This window comes from Apium graveolens, chromosome 5 (assembly GCF_009905375.1).
Source record: "Apium graveolens cultivar Ventura chromosome 5, ASM990537v1, whole genome shotgun sequence".
Lineage (NCBI taxonomy): Eukaryota > Viridiplantae > Streptophyta > Magnoliopsida > Apiales > Apiaceae > Apium > Apium graveolens.
Window position 1 is genome coordinate 274,409,195 of NC_133651.1, and position 10,236 is coordinate 274,419,430.

Consider the following 10,236-nt stretch of genomic DNA (forward strand, 5'->3'; position numbering starts at 1 on the left):
TTTCCCCGATTGTCAGGGGTTACAATTCATCAAACATTTTACAAACTCTCAAAAATTCTAATTATTACACTTTACCTCAACCTCTCAGACATCAACAGCCTTCCACATTCTTGTACTCGTGTCCTTATCCTTCATCAAGATGATCACCCTCTTTAGTTCCGTAGTTGAGAAAGTTTCCATTACTTTTCTGCTAACACTACACCATATTAGGCCTATAGCAACACTTTTTTTTGGTGTTACAAGCATAATGTTGCCTTAAATCACTAAATTTGATTTGGGGTAACAGTTTTTTTTTTGTGTTACAGTAGAGAATACTAGATGTTACCATAGAACGATGAAATTGCTATTGTAACACAAAATATAGTGTTAGTATTGATATTAGAATTAGTGTTACAATAGGACTAAATGATTAGGTGGGCTCTCCAATTTTTTATAAAATTTTCATAAAACTCTAAACGGCCCAAAAGGAAAAATTTGACCCGCTCATTTTATTTTGGAAAATAAAATATTAAGACCCTCATTTGTGCTTTATACACTGGCAAGTATCAAACACTCAGCAACTGGAGATTAGGGTTCTATTTATCACAAAATATGTAGCCTTGGTCGAATAAATTCATTAAGCCAATTCTTGGAACAAATTCATCAAGCAAAATTTGACGGGCTTTCAGGATTTCCCTTATAAAATTTCTCGATCTTCTGGGCCTTCGCTGGGTGCCTTTATGGAGCAAATCCTGTTTTCAGATTTCTAATTACAAAAATTGGGCATATTAAACTTGCAAATTGAACTTCGCATCTAGCACTATCAACGTCTCTGACATCAAATCGAATTGTAAGTATTCAATTTTTGGGATTTTAATTGGGTTCTTTTTAGTTGCTAATTTTGAGTTCTTTGATTGGGTTGTTCTTCACTTTCTAGGTATAGCAAGTTAGCAACCATGATTTACTGAACACAAATCAAGGTAATTTGTACTTACTCTATTTGATTTTATATCTGTACTATGTTACTGTTATCAAATAGAAAAGAAGTAACAAGGAATAAATAAGGGAAAATTAGGCTATTTGAATTTTTTTAAATTGTTCTTGTATTTGGAAAACAATTTATATGTTATTGATAGTTTACTAGATAACCATAGTGTTTGGGTGCCCTGTTTTTTGAAAAATAATATTTGTACTTGTCTCTATTTTGAGTTTACTTGTGATGAATTTATCAATATTCTACTTAACAATATGGTACTTAGTAAGGAGATTGGATCTATCTCAAAAGTACAAGCCATTAGTTAACAGATGCATTGTACATGCGGATCTTGAAAGTGGAAGTCACAGTGAATGTAAACTCAGATCTTCTTACCGCTACTAGCATTGAAAGGTTGAAACTTCTTGATGACCACAAACAGGCTCTTTGCATTTCGTATTGGGTTCTGGTTAAGTTCTGAATTTTTTGATTAGTTTGTTGTTGAGTTCTGAGAATTCAGTTATAAATAGGTAGTTTTATTTCTATTAGAAAGATGAAAAGTGACTCTAGTTTAGAATCTATAAGTTAGCCAAAAAATATTATGCATTGTTTAATCTGCAATTTTGTTTTACACAGATACGTATCAATTTTACATGAAGAGGGTTTTCATTTATCATACATAAGTATCAAATTGCATTTTTTTCCTGAGTCAAGATTTCTGTGTTGCTTTGTTTTTAAAACAATAAGCTATTTGTTGAATTATAGATATTGTATGCATGCTACAGTTTTTAAGCACTAGACTAATATTGCACATATAAGGACATAATGTTGCACATTGTGATAGTCCACTTCCAGTAAGCAGCACCATTAGTTTAATATATGAGTGTGCACCGGAACCGTATGTCCTCACAGGGCTGGAAAAACATGTAAGGTATTTGATTATTTGTTACCAACTTACTCTAACATTACTATGTTTCTTGTTTAAACTAAAGTACCATCATAGCTTCTGACTGAGCCAAAATACTGCAATGGGCTTGTTTATGAAGTTGTAATAGCTGCTGGACAGATGGCGAAAGATTAAGATTCACTAGGTCTACTGCAGTGACAATCATCTGTGATTATTCTACGCTGTTTTGGCATCAATAAAAGGAAAAAATGGCTGAGTATCAAATATCGCAGGGTTAGCTTTTTATTTGGGAGAAGATCAAAAGATCATGGAGTAGAACCAGACATCGAAGATGACCGCCAGACATACTTGATCAACCAAGACACAGGAGAGCCAACCTCACAACATGCAGTTGATGGTACCATCCTTTTAGTCTTTGTATACTTATTAATATTTAAGACATCTTCTGCAGTACATTAGCTATTTTCATTTCTTTAATGTATTGGTTCGATTTCAGTTGAACGTGGTCCTATGCAGTTGATGGTACTATCCTACTATTGGTATTTTTTTTCTTTTTTAATTGCATCATGTTGTTTCTGATTTTAGCTTGTTTTAATGTTCATCATTTACAATGCATACTTCTTATTGTCCCAGCCTTGATGAACTACAAGTGAACTATAATAATGAGAGATCAAGGAAAGTCTTTTGGCCTACTAATTTGAGTTTTCGGGTGGGTTAATGTATCAAGTCATTGACATGCTGTTCTTCATATATGATCAGGGATTTTACAAATCCATCTCTTCCTTTAGAACAGAGACGCAGATCCTCGCAAGTAAGTTTATTCCCTAATTTAGTATCATATATATTTGAGGGCCCCATTATGCACTAAACATATGATTTCCTTTTTCTTTACATTAGCCTGGTTATGGTGATGCAGGTGGTGTGTATGGCTTTCAACCTCCTGGAGTCAGGCCAGGTACTAAGTTTTCTGGTTGCACTATTTGTTTCTCTTTTAATATACTCTAGCTATTTTCTAACTTTTTTTATTTGCCTCTTTCTTGTCCCAGTTGGATTCCTGCAGGTGGGTGTTGCTCTGATCGTGTTTTAAGACCTTTGTGAGATGTTTATATCAGAGCCTGGGAGTTGCTGCTGCTACACTTAACTAAACACTTTTTTAGATTTGCCTTTCTTACTTTAAGTTAGGTTTGATTTTTGATGTAATTTATTTTTGTTTTTTGTTTTATCTCTTTGTTTTTCTTAGAGCCTGTTCTAAGAGAAATTTTGAGAAGCGACTCGTGTAAATTCTTTCTCTTTTATATATTTTATGAGGCTTAGAGCTCGTTTACCAAAAAAACAAAAATACCAGAGTGTTAAAAAAGAATGTTACAATAAGATATAAAAATGTTACCAAAAGATTGAATTGAGTGTTACAATAACAAATAAGGTGTTACAAAAGAGTCTATTTAAACATATTTTGGTGTTACTAAAGGGTAAGGTGTGTTGCAACAGAACTGTGGTTACACCTTCAACTTGTTACCATAGAAATAAAAAATATAACTGTAGGTACTCTATTGTAACACATTTGGAGGTGTTACCAAAATTTCAAAAAGTGTAACCGCAGACATCTATTGTAGCAGGGGCAAATCCAAACCCCCCAAATTTTCAAAAAATGTAACCATAGCCCATTTTTTTGCTTTAGGTAACAGTTTTTGGCCATTTTAACACTTTTTTTTTGGTGTTGCTACAGGTCAAATATGGTGTAGTGTAAGAAAGTTGAAGGAGCCATTTTGGTAGTAGATTCTGACTTCTGCTAATGATACAACCCAAACTCTGACAATTTCTTCTGCTAATTGTTGGAAAAAGTCTTCATCTGTGATGCACATGTTTAGAGGCTGAAAGTCAGTTTGATTGAAGCAATTACAGATGACCCCAGCACCAGCTTGCACTTTCTTTGGTTTTCTTCCAACAGAATTGAATGAAGGTAGGTTTGTGATTTTCTTTAGAAGTGATATGGCTGGATGTGATTGGTATCTTGAGTAGAGTGTTTGCAGTTTGTTTATATAAGTATTTTGGCTTTTGAGGTATGTTTGGCTGAGATAATGTTTGGCTAGGCTTGGTGGTTTGAGTTTGTGAGATTTGAATGTGCAAGACATCTTTCTTGGTTCTTTCTTCTCCACCATTCTTCCTCATTCTGCTTTCATCTCTCCTTTTTGTCATCCTTCTTCTTCTCATCCTGCTTCTTCTCTTCTACTTTGCTACCAGTCACTTTTAAATATTGACTTGGATTTGAGCCAGAAGGTTTTTTCTCATCATTATTCTGCTAATCATCATCCTTATCATCTTTTGTGTTGAACTGTGTAGTTAGCAACATGGTTTCAGCATTATATAGGTATCTTCCCAGCATCCTGATCATCTTTTCATATTCAGCTATTTTGTTGTTCTTGGTTTTGAGATCAGTCTCCAATGTCATAACCAATATTGTATTTCCCCTTACATAATTTTTAGAAACTGTGAAGTATCTGCACTGTTTGGTTCATGGACAGATGTATGCCACCCCTTGCTTGGATATAGATAGGCTTCTGGAAAAGCATCTATTTGAGCTTTCTTGAGTTCATTGAGCAATTGGGTGTCCCCTGGAATTACTAGATAGACTCTATCAATTATTACATCCAGTGCAGATGCTCTCATGATTTGAAGATTTGAGAGAGACACATGTTAACATCTGTCCAGGCCACAGTCATTGATAATGGCTACTATTCTCTTTTCCAAAAAAATTCCAACCTTTACTATCACCACTCTTAGAAAGCTAATGTTGTTGGCCAAAGCTCTTTTATAAGTGATGTAGTTGTTGTGAAGAGACACTCATAGAAATGTTAATAGCTCATTGAACTCTTTGTCTTGACAGGGTCCTTCTGCAGCATTATGGAGTCTCTCTTTTCCAACATCTTGAGAGATTTTTAATTGTGTAGAACTTTGACCAGAGTGGGATGTAGCTCTGCTATCCTATTTTGATTGTGTAGATTTTCCATCCTCCTTGGATTGTTGAATTCCAGGTAACAGGCAGGAGTAGTAGAGTTGGAATTTCTGGCCTCACAGCTTCAGGTAGAGAAGGTAGTGGAACATTCAAGGAACCAATAATAGCTCCCAATGAGACAGAATTATGCATTTGGAGATGTTTGTGAGAGTCTACCAGGGTCCTGATGTCATTTTGTTGACTCTGCACTAGAGTAGCGAGAGCTGTGACCTGAGCTGTGAGTGAGTCATTTGAGGCTTGCAGAGTGGAGACTTGTTGTAGAATAGACTGAATCTGAAGATTTATGGATGTGGAGATTGGTTATTGTGAGCTTGAAGAGACAGAAGAACTAAATGTGGCTTGAAGAGACTTCTTGATTCCCTCCATCAAAAGAGCTGAAGGTTCATACCTAGCTTGATGTAGTTGATCCAATTTGACCCTTGTGTCATTATTGCTTGTGATGTGATTTTGGACAACATCATGCAGAGCCAGAAAGATTGCTTTAGATTTTTGATGCTCTGCTCTATACTGGTGACATCAAACCTTGCCATTTGCTCATCAAATTTGTTAAATTTATTCTTTATATCCACAAGAGTTGGCACAAGGTGATCCAGTTTATCTTTCACCAATCTTCTGATTCTGTCTTGATGACTATTCAGAGTCTGTTGTAGTGCTTTACCAATGAGGTGAAAAGATTTGAGCTGGGACTTGCAGACTTCTGTAATAGCATCATAGACTTCTTGTGGACTGAGAGTTTTGGCATTGCTTCCTAGGATAGTTATATACTCCTTTCTAAACCTAGCCAAAACCTCATCCATCTCCAAACTAAAGTCTTTGTCTAGCCAAACATCAACATTTTCATCTTGCTCAGCTTCATTGATAATCTTTTGCTAATTTTCTTCAATATTTGTTTTATAAGAAAACAAGATATCCTGATAGTCCTGATTGGACATATCAGTTGTGAGCAATTGTTGGGTAATATTGGCAAGGCCAGAAAGTTGGTCCACCAGAAGATCATTCATGGTTTTTGGCTGGGTTTGAGCATCCTGCAGCCACTGTGAGATGAGGTGTGAGGGTTATTGTGTAGGGTTGGAGGTAGATGGTATATCTATTTGGGTTGAGGTGGAGGGTTGAGATATGGTAGGTAACCCTGTGACTGGAATCACAATTGAACTCACAGTAGAAAATGTGGTTGTGACAATGTGTTTTTCACCAAGAATGGGAACTCCATTTAAATTGGAGGGTATTTGACTAGGTTATTATTATGTACCATGACCTCAAACCCTTTTTCTTTTTGCAAAGAATGGCACCTGAATGTGCTTGACTTGTCTCCCCAATGGTTGGATCACTGTCAATTGGACTCCTAACTTCAATGGATAAAGTAATCTCAGCCAGAGTTTTGAGGGGAGTTATTCCTACATGAGGAACCTCCAATTGAATTGGAGAGGATTTAGATAGCTCCCTCCCAGGAGTACTACCCTCAAACCTTTTAATCTGTGAAGATTTATTTACACATGAAGGTGCATCTATTACAACCACAGGGACTTTAGTAAAAATTGATGAAACCCCTATGTTTTTGTTGGTGTCATCAAGGTCTACCCCAGAGTGTATTCTCTCACCAACTAAATGTGGTTCCTGGGTGGTGAGCACATTTTCATGAACTATGTCACTTGATGTTGACAACACTTGTAAAGTGGATACACGTGTCTCATTGTATGTAGAAGAAATTTGAGAGATTAGATTACTAATTTGAGATTTGAGTATTGGCAGCCCCCCCTAAATAAATGAGGGAGCTTCAAATGATGTGATCTCAGAGTGTGTGCCATCCTTGTTTCTTTTTTCATAAGCTTGAATGTGTTCAAGTTGTGGTGCAGACTCTTTATAAGATGCACTAGGGAGAGTGCTTTGTTCAATAGAGACACCCTGTTGAGAGGATGCCTCTAGAGTCTGTTTTAACCCTATTTTTTAACTACATCCTTTTGGGAGGATGCAGAGGTAGTCAATTGAGTGGTCAACTTAAATTTCTTTACCTTCTTTGGTTTCTTGACCAGGTTAGACTCTATTTGTATTTGGTCGTCACCACTTTCATTTATAACAGTCAAGGGTTCCTGTTTTTTCTTCTTTTTACTCACTTCACCCTTTTGATAGGATGAATGGTTGGTTTCCTAGCTTCTAATGGTAAGGAATGAAGGGTCTCAATTTGGGAAGGCCCCTGTTGGTGTTCCTGTGTTTGTTCTTCCAAAGTAATATGAGCCATAATTGTACTAGTTTGAACATTAGACCTCATATCAGGCATAGGGTAAGGGTAAGTCCTGAATCTCTCCAACATAAATGGAGTGATTTTAAGACTTAAAGGTACCTTGTTCTTTATAATAAGTGAGCCAAATAGAATTTTGGACACCTGTTTACAATTGCCTATCTTTGTTCTATCTATACAATTAAGTAAATAAATGTCCTGAACTTTATGGTTTAAAGTAGACATTATAAACCTAGGAAAGAAAATTTCCTTACCTCTGGTAGCCAAAGGCATTGTGAGCCTTGTGCTGAGTTCTTGCAAAATCAGAAGCCCCACATTTATGTGTCTGTTGTGAGCCATGGAGAACACCAACTTCTGGACCACACTTGAGATGTTGTCATACCCTGTCTTTCTGTAGGTGAAAGCCCTCACAATTGAGTCAAACAAAAATGACCATTCCCTCTTCAGATGCTTCTTATTCAAGCTAGCCAGACTGATCTTCTCACTGTTGTCGATAAAGTCCATGAACTCAGCTAGCTCTTCTTGAGTAGGCACCTTCACTAAGTTGTAACGCCCTCCAGACCCGGGGTATAAGTCTGGGGTTACTAGCTAATCACCAGACCTGTACAATCTGAACAACAATAATAATGAAATATATCCAAACCCCTTTAACAATAAGCATGATCTTTTTAGGTTGAAGTATGAAAACAAGAACCACTAACTACTTTATTAAAAACCAAATTTAAAATCTTACAAACTCTCTTTATTAAAAACCATTAACTAACCAGTTTTAAACTAATTTCATCTTTTATTCAAGTGCACACACTATCTATCTACACTCCACCTGTTTGGGCAACTCAAAGCTTTCTTCCTGGATTGGGATCAACATCTTGGGTATGAGAAGACCCCGAGGCTTGACCCGCTTCTTTACCACTCGAGTCCTGATGGGTTTCATATTCCTTCTTAACTGAAAATAATAAGGTGAATAACAATAAAAGGGGGTGAGCGAAAAATTGCTCAACAAGTCCGCAAAATATAAACAGTATTAAAGCAGTTTAAATAAATCGGTAATCTGGGTACATCTGCAAAGATATAACCCCACGATAATAGAAAGAAGGCCACTGCTAGCGAGTACAAATGAACTAAACATGACACAAGTTCGCACCTATACCCTGCTGATCAGCCAGGATACGGTGCAGATCTATATCTCACTATATAGATCCAATCGGGTACCTAGGCTCTACGGCCCATCTCAAGGAACGGAACTAATCCGGTCCTTCAGATTAAGATAACTTAATCCCACACATCGTCATTCAGTCCATGCAGTAGCAATCAGAACAATCGGTATGCTTTGATATATTCTAATCACCAGAATATACCAATGTGTATGTGTATCAATTGGAATATAAATAAAGGATTCAAAGGAAAAGAAGAAATCAAGAATTGAAATGAGCAAGAGAATAACAAGTGTGTATCAGTCTCTGTGAATAAGGATCAAAAGAGTGCAAGCGTGATATGAATCTGAAGAAATATCACTATTCTGAAATTAGAATAGGGGAAAAACTTGCCTTCTGCGCGAATCACTTCAAATATGTCACTTTCGTCTATCACCGGCTCAATCTTCCTTGCTAGTTTAGCTTCTGTTAGGGAAATAGACTGATTTAGTCATTTCGTACTTCAATTGCATCTCGAACCGACTTCACATCGTTCCTATTGTCTACCCATGCGCTTATGATTGAATCGCATATTATTTATTAACAAGAAAGACTTGATTAACCACATAATACACATTAGCACATAAGCCACATAATCATTTGTATAGTTAAAATAATTTTTAGAATCAAAATCGACTCGCTGATTGCTTAACTGATCATTATCTAACTCGTTTCCTATTTTTCGGAATTTATCGGACTCGTCTCGGCACGCGATTCGGCTTATAATTAAATAAATAGCAAGTTCAACTAATTTCTAGAAGAAATTAGGTTTTAATATATTATTTTTAATGAAAATAATTCATTTTTCTGAGTTTAATGGCTTTCGTTTTGCTCGAATCGGACTAACGGTCTAATTATTATCTATTAAATACAGATAAATCAATTTATTATTTAATATAAATAATTATTACTAATTTTTAAACCCTAAAATAATTTTTAAATAATTATTTAAGAAAAATCAGAACTAAAAATGATTTTTCTATAATTTTTGAAATTAAAATGAAGTTATTATGATTTATTAAAAATTATTTGATTAATCATCAAAATAATTAATTATTTTTAAATAATAAATAAATAATAAATAATTAAGAATATAATTAAATCTGATTTTTAGAAATATTTTAGAATTATTTATAATATAAATTAATTAATTAAATAATTAATTCTTCAATTTATAAAATAAATAAAACTGATTTTTATGATTAATAAAAATAAAAATAAAAATCATTTTCCAGAAACATTTGTCAGAATCCAGACATCTGACAAATCAGATCAAAACGGGGTCAACAAACGTGTCAACCGGGTTAATTTCCGGGTCATGAAGAACATGACCGGAAATTTTCCAGAATCCGGCGACTTCACTGGATTCTGGTGAGTCTAAAACAGTCCCAAACTAACACCGTTTGATACAGTTTTTGGGTGCTTTTCATTGCAAATTAACACAACAATCCAACCACGATCAAAACATCCCTGAATCACCCCTGAATCGTCTTTTCCGATCAAAACTCCAAACTTTTCCTGCCAAACATCGAATTCACGCAATCGTACATGAAACTTAACGTTTTATAGTGCAAATGAAAGCTAAGCATATATACAATCAAACCCCTAACCTTTCAAGAACCAAATATTCACATAAATCATGAAGCTATAATTTGAAAATTGAGTATAAACCCTAATAATCGAGCTTTACAATCCAGACATCGTTGGTTTAATTAAATACCATGAATTGATTGCAAATAACATCACAAAGCTATGTCAATCATCAAAACATCATAATAACCCTAGAATCAAAAAGCCCTAATTCGAACATAAACCCTAGAAATCGAAAATCAAAAACTACGAATTAAAACATGAAATTGATGCTAAAAACATAAAAAATAGATCAAAACCTTCGATTTGGGTACTTGAATCACTTTTTTTGGTGCTCTAATCGGC

The 10,236-nt window shown here is 35.2% G+C and overlaps 1 long non-coding RNA gene across 3 annotated transcripts; it reads left to right on the forward strand.

The window, feature by feature from the left end:
* Nucleotides 1–510: 510 nt before the first annotated feature.
* Nucleotides 511–3,186, forward strand: LOC141659060 (uncharacterized). 3 transcript variants are annotated; one of them, XR_012549590.1, is made up of 7 exons: nt 512–829; nt 917–959; nt 1,945–2,256; nt 2,356–2,398; nt 2,493–2,670; nt 2,776–2,814; nt 2,906–3,186. It is a non-coding gene; the product is annotated as an uncharacterized LOC141659060 (long non-coding RNA). The 3 variants fall into 3 exon arrangements; XR_012549591.1 differs by having other exon boundaries at nt 513–829; nt 2,008–2,256; XR_012549589.1 differs by having other exon boundaries at nt 511–829; nt 917–2,256.
* The last annotated feature ends 7,050 nt before the right edge of the window (nt 3,187–10,236 follow it).